Consider the following 13,985-nt stretch of genomic DNA (forward strand, 5'->3'; position numbering starts at 1 on the left):
CACTGGACTTTCTCCTCCTCTGCTGGTTGGTTATGTTGTATGACATCCCAGTAGTGTGCACAGGAGAACACGTGACGCAGAACTTTTCCTGTTCAGTCTTTTACCCCTTTTACACCGGAGCTAAAACCCGGGTTTTTGAAGGGTTAACCTGAGCAGCTCCCTGGTGTAAAAGGGCAGAGAGTTGGATCGCCAGGTCGAGTGACCCGGCAATCCAACCCAGGTAACTAGCAGGCGTAGCCCGTGAAACCCTGCTGTGAGAACAGCGCACTCCGGGTCACGATGACCTGGAGTGCGCTGCTAGCCGGCCGATTGGTCCGGCTTCAGTGACGCTTGGAGATGACGTCATCTCCAAGCGACCACTTTCACTCCGCAAAAGCCGGGTCTATGCAGACCCGACTGCGGTGTGAGCGGCGCTGACTCGGGAATATCCCGAGTCGGCGCTGGAAAAATTCCGTGTCTGATCCGCATAGGAACTTTGTTCCAACTCCGGGTCAGACCCGGAATTTAGGTGGAAAAGTGGTATTAGTGGTCTATTTATTAAGGTGAAAACATGAGGGAATTGCTGTTTCTGTATGGTTTAGGTACCTGGCTCATTTAAGAAAAGCCTAGTACAAGAGATATAAGAGATACCTCCTGCATCAGGCAAATTAATGCTGCAGACCGAAGTCCCCAGTATTCTCAGTTGGGACAGCGGTCTGATTCAAATTTCCAAACTCTTATAGAATGTAGATAATATAAAAAATGCAGATTCTGCGCTGGAGTACAGAGGTCAATTAAAACATGAACAAGAAACAATGAATGAATAGAAAATACATTAGAGTACAGTGCATATAAAACAGAAGTAGGTTATTTAAAAAACCAAACTCATATGGGTTCACTTATATGTATCTCAATCAAGAAACAACATTTGTATCAAAATACCCAGAAATAAATACATAGCAGTATATAATTGTAGCAGCTTTGCAAAGCACTCTCTGTGATACTCTGTCACAGGAAGATATTGGCCCTCATTCAGAGCCGCTCGTTAGCGGCAGTACGCTCGTTCCGAGCGATGTTTGCTCATCTGCGCATGCGTACGGTTTTTAGTACGCATGCGTGAACCAGTCAGTGCGGCCAAAAATCGTTTGTACGCTATATAGCGAGTGCCTGCTATTTTGAGTGACAGAATGAGGCGTATGTGGGTGGTAACAGGGGAAGGTGCTTGAAAATGGGGAGTGGAGATCCGAACGCAGGCGTGCTTAAAGGTCAAAACGGGCGTATTATGGGTGTGCATAATTAATACAGCAGCGTCATTGACCACGTCACTGGGTTATTTTATAGCCAGAACTGCTCGCAAATTTGTGGTAGCAAACACCAACCACAAGAATAGCGAGCAGTTCATACGCTGGTCGATGTACTCGATTAATCTAATAAATAGCGGACATGACGTATGGTGCGAGCGGCCAGGGGGCGTTTTTAATAAATAAACGAGCGTATGTTTTGCTCGCTCGTTCAGACTTAGAGGTGTGAACAGACTGCAATTTGCGAACGGATCATTTGAATAGCCACCCCTTGTTTTTGAACGAACGACCGCAAATAGCGAACGGCTCTGAATGAGGGCCATTGTCAATAATATTTCAGATGTTTATAGTGCTGAAAAAATTACGCGCACATGCATTGAAAGTATTTGTATTTAGGCTATATAAGCCAGTTAGTTACCTCTGGTATAGGCTTTATTGATGGTCCGGAGCACGAGAGCCGAGAGTTCCGGGTTCTCACTTAAGGGTCTTTATTGGCGGATAGGAGCGTCCTCCCCACAGGTCTCAACCACCTGTCTCTGTGCGCGGTAATGTCTTTTAAGAAGTATATTTGGACATCTATCGGCAGGCGGATGAGGGCTGCAATGTACCGCCGCTGCCAAATCCCGACCTTTCTCCAGAGGCGCTGAATGACTTTAGATGCCTATACTGCTGGGTCTGGGTTATCCAAAGCCACATAGACCAGAGAGAAGACGACAGAGTGTTTTAAGCTTGGAGCAGCAACCATATAGAATTCTCATAGAATGAAGAGCAAACTTGCCTACTTTTGAAACAGCATTTCAGGGAGATAGTGAAAGCACCACCTATGAGCGTGGCGGTAAAGTAGCGTGTACTGTTACATCTGTGAGGTGTGTAATAAAATTGATTTACATTCAAATGTAAATGAGCCCGAAAGCAGTTAGTAAGATCTATTTGTTAATAAAAACACACTGATACTTTTCATGCATGTAGCCATAGGGATCACTGTGCCTTGTAACTAGGGGTGTGCACCAGCCACTTTTCGTGTTTTGTGTTTTGGTTTTGGATCTGGATCTTTCTTCGGGTTTTGGATCTGGATTGGTTTTGCCAAAACCACCCTTCCGTGTTTTGGGTTCTGGGTTTTGTGTTTTGGATCTGTATTTTTTCTTAAAAAAAGAATAAAAACAGCTGAAATCACAGAATGTGTTGGTTTTTCTGCTCCTATGCTATTATTAACCTCAATAACCTTAATTTCCACTCATTTCCAGCCTATTCTGAACACCTCACAACTCACAATATTGTTTTTATGTCCAAAAGGCTATGCTAAGCGACACGAGTGGGCGGCACAAACACGTTGGCCATCTAGGAGTGGCACTGCAGTGGCAGACAGGATGGCAGTTTGAAAAACTAGGCCCCAAACAGTACATAATGCAAAGAAAAAAAAGAGGTGCAAGATGGAATTGTCCTTGGGCCCTCCCACCCACCCTTATGTTGTATAAACAGGACATGCACACTTTAACAAACCAATCATTTCAGTGCCAGGGTCTGCCACACGACTGTGGCTGAAATGATTGGTTCGTTTGGGCCCCCACAAAACAAGCTGGCAATTAATCTGTCCTTGCACAAACTGGCTCTACGGAGGCAAGATGTCTGAAGATGGTGAGGAATCGGTGGATGAGGAGGATGAGGTCCTCCTCATCCACCGATTCCTCACCATCTTCAGTGCTGTGTACATCCTCATCCTCACAGACTATTAACTCGTCCCCGCTGGACTCCACCACCACAGGTCCCTCTGTACGTTCTGGAGGCTGGTCTCCCTGGAAGAGTTGGTAATTCATTTTTATGAACATCATCTTCTCCACATTTTGTGGAAGCAGCCTCCTACGCCTTTCGCTGACAAGGTTCCCGGCTGCACTAAACACTCTTTCGGAGTACACACTGGAGGGGGGGCAACTCAGGTAAAATAGAGCCAGTTTGTACAGGGGCCTCCAAATTGCCTCTTTTTCCTGCCAGTACAGGTACGGACTGTCTGACATGCCTACTTGGATGCTGTCACCGATGTAATCCTCCACCATTCTGTCAATGGAGACAGTATCATATGCAGTGACAGTAGACATGTCAGAAATTGTTGCCAGGTCCTTCAGTCCGGACCAGATGTCCAAACTTGGTCCTGCCTGCCCAGCATCACCGCCAGCGGGTTGCTTAGGATACCTAAGTTTTTTCCTGGCAACCCCAGTTGCGGGAGAAAGTGAAGGAGCTGTTGACGTGTCACGTTCCGCTTCAGCTGACAGTGTTTTCACCAGCAGGACTTTGCACCTCTGCAGGCTTGTGTCGGCCGGAAAGAGAGACACCACACAGGCTTTAAACCTAGGATCGAGCATGGTAGCCAAAATGTAGTGGTCTGATTTCAACAGATTGACCACCCTGGAATCCTGGCAAAGCGAATGAAGGGCTTCATCCACAAGTCCCACATGCCGAGCGGAATCGCTCCGTCTTAGCTCCTCCTTCACTTTCTCCAGCTGCTTCTGCAAAAGCCTGATGAGGGGAATGACCTGACTCAAGCTGGCAGTGTCTGAACTGACTTCACGTGTGGCAAGTTCGAAGGGTTGGAGAACCTTGCACAACACGGAAATCATTCTCCACTGCGCTTGAGTCAGGTGCATACCCCCTCCTTTGCCTATGTCATAGGTGGATGTATAGGCTTGAATGGCCTTTTGCTGCTTCTCCATCCTCTGAAGCATATAGAGGGTTGAGTTCCACCGCGTCACAACCTCTTTCTTCAAGGGATGGCGGGGCAGGTTCAAGAGTGTTTGCTGGTGCTCCAGTCTTCGGCACGCAGTCGCTGAATGGCAAAAGTGGCCGGAAATTTTTCGGGCCACCCAAAGCATCTCCTGCATGCCCCTGTCGCTTTTCAGAAAATTCTGCATCACCAAGTTTATTGTGTGAGCAAAACATGGGACGTGCTGGAATTTGCCCAGATGTAATGCCCGCACAATATTGGTGGCGTTGTCAGATATCACAAATCCCCAGGAGAGTCTAAGTGGGATAAGCCACTGGGCGATGATTTCCCTCAGTTTCTCTAAGAGGTTGTCGGCAGTGTGCCTCTTACTGACACCGGTGATACACAGCGTAGCCTGCCTTGGAACGAGCAGGCGTTTCTGAGATGCTGCTACTGGTGACACTGCTGTTGTTGCTGCGTAGGGTGATACATCTACCCAGTGGGCTGTCACAGTCATATAGTCCTTAGTCTGCCCTTTTCCACTTGTCCACATGTCCATGGTTAAGTGGACATTGGGTACAACCGCATTTTTCAGGACACTGAGGACACTTTTTCTGACGTTTCTGTACAGACTCAGTATCGGCTGCCTAGTGAAGTGGAATCTAGACGGGATTTGGAACCGGAGACACACTACCTCCATCAATTGTCTAAATCCCACTGCACTAATGGCGGATACCGGACACACGTCTAACACCAACATAGCAGTCAAGGCCTCAGTTATACGTTTTGCTTCAGGATGACAGCTGTCGTACTTCATCCTCCTCGCTAAGGACTGTTGGAGGGTCAATTGTTTAGTAAAAGTAGTGGTGTTCCTACTTCCTCTCTGGGATGATGAACGACTCCCAGCAGCAGCAACAGCAGCAGCGGCAGCAGTAGGCGTAGCAATGCAGGATCCTCCGGAGGAATCCCGGATATGAGAGTCAGTCATGCCAGAGACATGGCCTGCAGGACTACTTCCGATCCTGACTAAGGAGGAAATTGACGAGGAGGGAGTTGACGGTGTGGTTTGCAGGCGCTTGGATACAACAGGACAACAGGATTTAGGTGTCCCTGGACTGCTTACGGTCTTAGCCAAAGTTTCTGAACTTGACAGTAACTTTTTATGAACGCGCTGCAGGTGCCTTATAAGGGAGGATGTTCCTAGGTGGTTAACGTCCCTACCCCTACTTATTTCACCTTTACATATGGTACATATGGCAAGACAGTTGTTGTCCGGATTTGGATAGAAATATTGCCAGACCAAAGAGGTGGAATGTTTGGCATGACCGTGATGGGCTTCTTCATCCCATGGACAACAACTGTCTCCCCCGGAGCCTGATTTAAACAAACCACATCACCATCAGAATTCTCCTCGCCAACTTCCTCCTCAGCGCCAGCTACACCAGTATCCTCATCCTGTTGTGCTTCAACAGTGACATCTTCAATTTGCATATCTGCAAGTGGACTGTGGGTGCTCATTTCAGCACTTGCAGGGGGCGTGCAAATGGTGGAAAGAGCCACCTCTTCCCGTCCAGTGCTGGGAAGGTCAGGCATCGCAACCGCCACCACACTTGGACTCCCCTTGGGGATTTGTGATATCTTCTTAGAACGCACAATTCTTCGCTGTGCTTTTGCCAGCTTAACTCGTTTGATTTTTTTAGCAGGAGGAGGGCTTCTATCGTCATGTGAAGCTGAACCACTAGTCATGAACATAGGGAAAGACCTTAGCCGTTCCTTGCCATTCCGTGTCATAAATGGCATATTGGCAAGTTTACGTTTCTCTTCAGATGATTAAAATGTTTTTTATAAGGTCATTTTTCTGAACTTTGTCATTTGGGATTGTATGTGCCCTCTACTATGACATTGGGCATCGGCCTTGGCAGACGACGTTGATGGCATGTTATCGTCTATGTCATGACTAGTGGCAGCAGCTTCAGCACTAGGAGGAAGTGGTTCTTGATCTTTCCCTATTTTATTTTTATCTGAGAAAGTTTGGTCCTCCATTTATATTATATTGATTTGATATATACGTGCGGCTAAGGCGCACACAAACACAGAAAATATTTTTTTATTTTTGCTGGAGAGTACTGCACTTTGTGGGTTACACCACCCTTTAAGAAATGAGCCAGCCGGCTCTTTACTTATGGGACACAGGCGCACGCTTGGCGCTGCTCCTTTGTTGATGCACGTGCAGCCACAGTGCACACAATTCACAAACAAAGAAAATATTTTTTTATTTTGTTTGGAGTGTACCTTGGGGGTTACAGCACCCTTTAATGGACAAGCCAGCCGGCCCTTTACTTATGACACAGGCGCACGCTTCGCGCTGCTCATTTGTTGATGCACGTGCAGCCACAGTGCACACAATTCACAAATACAGAAAATATTTTTTTATTTTGTTTGGAGTGTACTTTGGGGGTTACAGCACCCTTTAATGGACAAGCCAGCCGGCCCTTTACTAATGGGACACAGGCGCACGCTTGACGCTGCTCCTTTGTTGATGCACGTGCAGCCACAGTGCACACAATTCACAAACACAGAAAATATTTTTTATTTTGTTTGGAGTGCACTTTGGGGGTTACAGCACCCTTTAACGGTCAAGACAGACGGTCCTTTACTTATGACACAGGCGCACGCTTGGCACTACTTTGTTGATGCACGTGCGGCTACAGTGCACACAATTCACAAACACAGAAAATATTTTTTTATTTTGTTTGGAGTGTACTTTGGGAGTTACAGCACCCTTTAACGGACAAGCCAGCCGGCCCTTTAGTAATGGGACACAGGCGCACGCTTGGAGCTGCTCCTTTGTTAATGCACGTGCAGCCACAGTGCACACACTTCACAAACACAGAAAATATGTTTTATTTTGTTTGGAGTGCACTTTGGGGGTTACAGCACCCTTTAACGGTCAAGCCAGCTGGCCCTTTACTTATGACACAGGCGCACGCTTGGCACTACTTTGTTGATGCACGTGCGGCTACTGTGCACACAATTCACATACACAGAAAAAATATTATTATTTTTTTTGCACTTGGGCGGAGCACCTCTGATGGACAGAGCACCCCCTGGACAACACTACAGCACCCCTTTAGGACTGGGACACTGCACAGGACTTTGGAGTGGACACAGCCCCTATGGACAACTGACTGCACAACACAGTCCAGCCAGCCCCTATGGACTTTGGAGGAGTGGACACAGCCCCTATGGACAACAGCAGCACAGCGCAGCACAGCACAGCACAGCACAACACTACACTGCACTAGACTACACTACACAGCCCAGCCAGCCCTAACTCCCACCCTCCCTCTTCACTGTCCACAGCCGAGTGAGAAAATGGCGCTGACGCGGGTACCTTATATAGGATCCAAAACCCGTGAGACCCGGAAGGCAGGATGATGACGTTTTGCCTCGATTTCAGATCCGAGTCAGGCTGGAAAAGTCGAGCCTGACTCGGATCGGCCTCGGATCGGGGGGGCTCGGGGGGGTTCGGATTTCAGAAATCCGAACCCGCTCACCCCTACTTGTAACTAATGCAGGGAAATTATAATAGTGATCCAATTTGAATGTACAGTATATATCTCTGTTTTTATACAAACAGCTACATAATAGGGGTAAGGTGCAATCAGGGAGATTACTAGACTCTTCTGGGAGATTGCTACTATTTCAGGGAGTCTCCCTGACAGTCAGGGAGAGTTGGTAAGTATGATGTAGAGGCTACAATTTCAGATGCATTCCTGGTTGCAAGGACATCTCCTTCTCTACTGCAATAAGCAAGCAGCAAATGAGGGTTTAATGGGGCAAAGACATCCTGCCAAGTTTGGATCTCAGAATGAGGCAAATTGTCATCTTTCATGCACAAATATGATGTTTTGTCCGTGAAGTTCTGAACCAAAACCGAACCTTTCATCTGTAATCAAAAAAGCTGTCCCTACATGTTTTCAATGGTAAAGAACCCCATTGCACCATCTAGTATTGTTGCAAATAGCAATGATAACATGTTTATTAATGCTGACATTCATAAATAGGCCCCTTATACTCTGCTTTGTAACAAAAAAGTGAAGTCAGATCGGATTACTAAACTGGGGGCAGCGGGTGAAGGTGAAGGCTACCCAGGTCATTTGCTGATCTCCACTGTTATGTAACTTAGGCAATGGAAACATATGTCTTATAGGGCACTATGGCATAATGCTCTTTTGCAAATTGTTAGTAAATTACCCAGTTTTAAAAATCTTATTTAAAGAGGGTTAGTACATTTATGTTATAAATACAATCAGGTACTGTTTTATTGAAAATAATACACAGTAATAAATCATATGATTAAACAATATATAATAATACATACGCTAGACTAAATAAGACAGATCAGCATTATTAACTGGAATATGCTTCTGCCATTATATTCACCTTGCTTTTATACAGAAATGATCCACCTTAATTCTCTACTCAATGAATTTGTTTGTGTAACGTCATGAAATAAATCAGTTAGCTGTACTGCAAGTATCAATATGCAATACCTTTAAGCATATATTTCTCTAACAATCATTCATGTTACTGATGCTTGAAGACTGCAATTGGCTTTAATGAGACAATTCTGCAATCCATTAAGCCTGTCAATGTCTGTATTGCACTTTCATCCTGCACAGACCTTTTAAGAGTAGTCCCATTGGTATTTGAAACTGCATTTCATATGCAAGGATGCATAGTATGTCACAGGGCAAGTCAGTGGCTCAGGGGTTAAAATGTCATATTTTCGGTAACCCGATATTGGCCAGCAGGGGGAGTTAGTGAGAAAAGATTAAAGTTAGTAAGAACCATACACAAACATAGACACACACACACACATACATATAATATACACACACACACACACACACACACACACACATTCACCCTCCCTTCTCCAGCCCTTCCTTCAAGAGAAACTTCTTTTCTCCTTCCAGCAAGGTTCTGGGTGGCTGAGAGAAGGAGGAAGATTAAACATTAGACTACTGCTAAAAATAATTAATCCTACAGCATGAGAATCCGACTATCCTAAGAAGGAGTTTTCTTATCCACATTCACACACCAATAAAACAAATTTACGCAGAAGAAGATATTGAGGAGGATTTATCAGAAGCTTATTACAAAATATTTGTATTAGTGACAGAACATAATATTTGGGTGATATCTGAGGAGCGCCCATATAGTGTAGGGATAGATCAGGCTCAGTGCAAGAAGTGAGTGTTGCTTAATGTGTTAGACACATGACAAGCCTCCAGAGACACGTATGTTAATCAGCTGCACTTATATAATGAACCAGCGATAACTTCTGACAGCTCTTGGACGGAAAAATCTACTACAAACCTACTCGTTGGATTTACAAGGAATTACAAGAAGACTAAACAAGGGTTGTTTTTATATTGTATGAAAGAATTGCTGAGCAGTGTTTGACTTAACATAATCCAGCTTGTGTGGAATCCTGGTTTATATGTGACAAGAAGGGGACACGATGGGCAGTAAATTGCTGTCGTGATGCTGGGCAGTTCCTTACAGATGTTACAGCCTCTCTAGAGGTATCCAAGTGACCTTTGCAATCGCTGACTTGACTGTCCCAATGGAAGATACAGACATATCCAAGGTCAACCCATCTTTATGGCTTTGTGCTTGCAACAGTGGATTTGATATAAGGACAGGAGACCCCAATATTCACTAACAGTCTGGATGGTCCGGGCTAAAGGTAAGTTAATTGAAAGTAAACAGTTGATTTTCTGAAGCCAAACATTTTCACATTGTGTCTTTCCTAACAAATTTGCAATAAAGTACTCCCTCTTAAGAGTGTATATATATATATATATATATATTTATATATATATATATATATATATATATATATATACATCAAATGTCTGTACACACGTAACAAATTACAAATTGTCTACTACACATTCTTTTTAACATTTTGAAAAGTTCAGCTCGAGTGAATCATTCTTAATTGAATTGTTACATTTCCTCTACAGCATTTATGTCATTCATTAGTATCTGAAGACTAGGAGCTGGTGCTGTACAAAAGACAGGGATAACGTATTCTATTAGCTGCATGTAGATGTACTTTTCAGGATACCTTAGGGATAAATGTCTTATCCAATCTAGATACAACTTAAGACACCACTGAAAAGGATTCTGTCAATTAGAATTTGTCATGTACAGTAATCTGTCTGTTGGGCTTCTTGTAAAATTACCCTTCTTATCATTGTACAATACAAACAATCGTTCTTGCTGTATTCTCATATACCTTATACATTGCACTTTGAGGAGATAATCCTAAATGTTAAATTGCAGACACTCCATACTGGTTTACACCTGTTCCTGAAACTAATGACACACACACACTGTTGTATTGTGATAGAATTATTTTTGTTTGCTGTAATTGATATTTGCAAAGCTTTAATCCATACACAGCATATTCATTTACATTTTTGTATAATAGCATAATTTGTTTTGTTTATGGTAAAGAGACAAAAGTTAGATAAAACATATTGCTGGTGGTTTATAAGGCACCTACATACGTATTTCCCTCTGTGATGTACAGAAAAGTATTGCAAATTATTAAGTCACATGGAATAGCTGTTATGTCACAATTTAACATTTTTTGAAAGAGAAATGTTAACATCATCTGAAAGTGAAAGGTGTATTGTCATGGCAGTGATACATTATGTTTTCATCTGTGGTAGGTACAAAGTTCAAAAATCTGTGCAACGTCACAGTCCGACAGATTCTAGCATAACCAGAGCATCAATGTTTTTAAGTGATTCAATGTGAAATACTGTATATCTAACACTGTACACAGTAGCTCTGTGACTCCTGATTCTATGCACTGTGGTAAGTAAAGAGTTAAATACTTCCAGATGAAAAGGCAGTAGTGTCAATTCCATACTCCAGTATGGATTCTGCATGAGGTTCATCTTTTAACATTTCTTTTTACTCCAAAGCATTTTACTGGGATGGGTGTAACACTGGAATATACATTACTTTAACACAACACAAACCAATGTACATAAGTACATTCCAATATGTCTCATACCCAATTGCTAAATTAGGGAGCTATTTATCAAGCCCATTTTTTATAAAATTATGCAGAAACAGCAGTTTTTGCATAATTAAAATTTTATGTACTAATAGTATAATGCTCAATAGCGCTGCAGATATTATTAGCAATGGTGATTACAATCTGACCCCTATGTACCAAACTAGTTTTGGACTGTTGGTTTACGCCATCTTCAGATGGCGTAACCGCTTTATGAGGCCTCTCCGTACGGACCCTGAATCAGACACTGTGCACATTCGCAGAGTTTCCTAGTAGGAGTCCCCTCTGATAGGCCAGGGTTGTAATTTGCAGGGACAGAGATTATCACTACCGCTGTCCCTGTGAGTTAACACAGTTAGTACAAAGCTGGGGCATTTTTGTAAAAAATTAAAAAGTCAAGTTTGGGTAAATAGAAAAATCTGCATTAAGTAAAACATACAGGCTGGCTACACACTGTAGTATTGATGTATGTATAAAAATGTAGTTAATTATTCATTGGGAGATGTTTATCAATAAGTCTTACTTTTGCAAGCTAACACTTAAAAATGTATATATTTGCTTTTGTAAAATTACCACAAAAAAGTGTATTATTCATAGCATGCCATTTTACCATTTAACGTACTGCATACTATAGTATTACGATATAAACAAAGCTGGACATCATCTATCTTGCTACAGAGAATATAAATATCACAAAAATAGCATAGCTAAAATGCAGGACAACTGATAGTGTGAAGTGACTTAACACAAATGAGGCAGTGAAAAGCGCTAGCTCATCTAAACTATTCCTGATAATATGCATACACTAAATCACACTACCTTCAATGGAATATTAGACAAGTGTGAATCTGGCAATGTGCAGATAAATAATTGCATCACACTAGATAGGAAGCCAGCACACATTGCAACTGTCCTGATAATCAGTAGTCTGTAGGGCATGTAAAATGGAAAACCAGCACACGCAGCCCATGACTAGATAGTATGGAGTCAGATTACTACACAACAATAGATATAAAATCAGCACATTGCCTGTGTCCTGATTTCTTGCATTGTGGAAGATATATTACATGAAGCATATAGCTACAGTAGCATATTTTGCAATTGTCACTGTCAGTCACATAGTCACACAATATATATTACTTAGAAAGGCTCTACATTTGTGGGACCGTCCTGTCATTCTGAAATCTGGAGGTGCACTACATTGGAAAGGCAGTCTACTCTGAGTCAGTCCTAATAATCTGTAGTGTAGAGGTCATATTGCATTGGAAAGGCAGCCTACTCTGAGCCAGTCCTGATTACCTGTAGTGTAGAGGTCATATTGCATTGGAAAGGCAGCCTACTCTGAGCCAGTCCTGATTATCTGTAGTGTAGAGGTCATATTGCATTGGAAAGGTAGCCTACTCTGAGCCAGTCCTGATTATCTGTAGTGTAGAGGTCATATTGCATTTGAAAGGTAGTTTACTCTGAGCCAGTCCTGATTATCTGTAGTGTAGAGGTCATATTGCATTTGAAAGGTAGCCGACTCTGAGCCAGTCCTGATTATCTGTAGTCTAGAGGTCATATTGCATTGGAAAGGCAGCCTACTCTGAGCCAGTCCTGCTTATCTGTAGTGTAGAGGTCATATTGCATTGGAAAAGCAGCCTACTCTGAGCCAGTCCTGAGTATCTGTAGTGTAGAGGTCATATTGCATTGGAAAAGCAGCCTACTCTGAGCCAGTCCCTATTATCTGTAGTGTAGAGGTCATATTGTATTGGAAAGGCAGCCTACTCTGAGCCAATCCCTGGTAATATGTACTCTGGAGACATCATGGCATTGTAAAACAGACTAATCTGAGCATGTTTTTATAATCTGTAATCTGTAGTCTCTTAACATTACATTGGTTATAATGTACACTCTGATTCTGATCATATGTAATGCTCATATTACACTGAATTGAGTCTACCCTGATATTCTGTAATATGGAGGCAACATTACATAGTATAGATTGACAGAACACCCTGAAGCATTTTAATCAGTAATCATGAAGTCATATTTCATTCTGGGCCTGTCCTGATAATCTTCAGTCTGTTTGTTACACTACATTGGAAAGGCAGCACACTGGGCCTGGCCTGATAATATGTAATCTGGAGGTTACACTACACTGGGAAGGTATAACACTCTGTGCCCGGCTTGATAATATGAAGTCTGGAGGTTATACTATGTTGGAAAGGCAGAATACTCTCTGGGACTGTCCTGATAATGTAGTCTGGAGGTCACACTACATTGGAAAGGTAGAACACTCTGGGACTGTCATTGGAAAGGCAAAAGACTGCATCTGACCTGATAAACTGTTATCTAGAGTCTACTTTATATTACATAGAATACATGCTAATGATACTCTTAATACACATAAATAATGTAGGAATGTCCATCAATCATATGTTATAGCCTTCATACAGTGAGCCCTTTTCTTCAAGTAATCTGCATAAACAGAATCTCTGGTCTACTTCTATTGGAACACTAAGGATAGATATATATTAAGGACACTTAAATGTAGCTATTAAAAGACAGTAACAAAAAGATGCCAAAAATTGCATGAGGCTAGTGACACCTGTTACATGATGTGAGTAAGGCAGTTAGGTCCCTTTTGGATGATCTGCTGTGAGATAGTAATATATTTTTTTTACAGCCAGGCTGGGGCACATGCTAATAGGTCACCATTATATCTTAACAATCATTAGATGTAAAAGAAATAACTCATTATTCCCAAGTAAGATTATTCATGCAGACAATGCCAACTAAGGGCCAAATGTAATAGGGTGAGAGTTTAGAAAATATGAGAGTAATCTCTGACACTTTTTAAATTCGGCCAATGGAATAGAGTCCAAGAACATGCACATGTTTTTCAGCCTCAAAAAACTCTCAC

General features: G+C 42.7%; 2 protein-coding genes across 2 annotated transcripts in view; both read left to right on the forward strand.

Moving 5' to 3' along the window:
• LOC148504016 (uncharacterized protein F54H12.2-like) overlaps positions 1-13,985 on the forward strand; it is a 188,477-nt gene that overhangs the window by 57,163 nt on the left and 117,329 nt on the right. The gene's annotated exons all lie outside the window — the stretch shown is intronic.
• Positions 9,531-13,985, forward strand: part of NRTN (neurturin) — a 148,827-nt gene continuing 144,372 nt past the window's right edge. The window contains exon 1 of the mRNA XM_088448884.1: positions 9,531-9,733. The gene's annotated coding sequence lies outside the window, so the exon portion shown is untranslated. The remainder of the gene's footprint in view (positions 9,734-13,985) is intronic.

This window comes from Taudactylus pleione, unplaced genomic scaffold (genome assembly GCF_031769625.1).
Source record: "Taudactylus pleione unplaced genomic scaffold, aTauple2 ptg000471l, whole genome shotgun sequence".
Classification (NCBI taxonomy): Eukaryota; Metazoa; Chordata; class Amphibia; order Anura; family Myobatrachidae; genus Taudactylus; species Taudactylus pleione.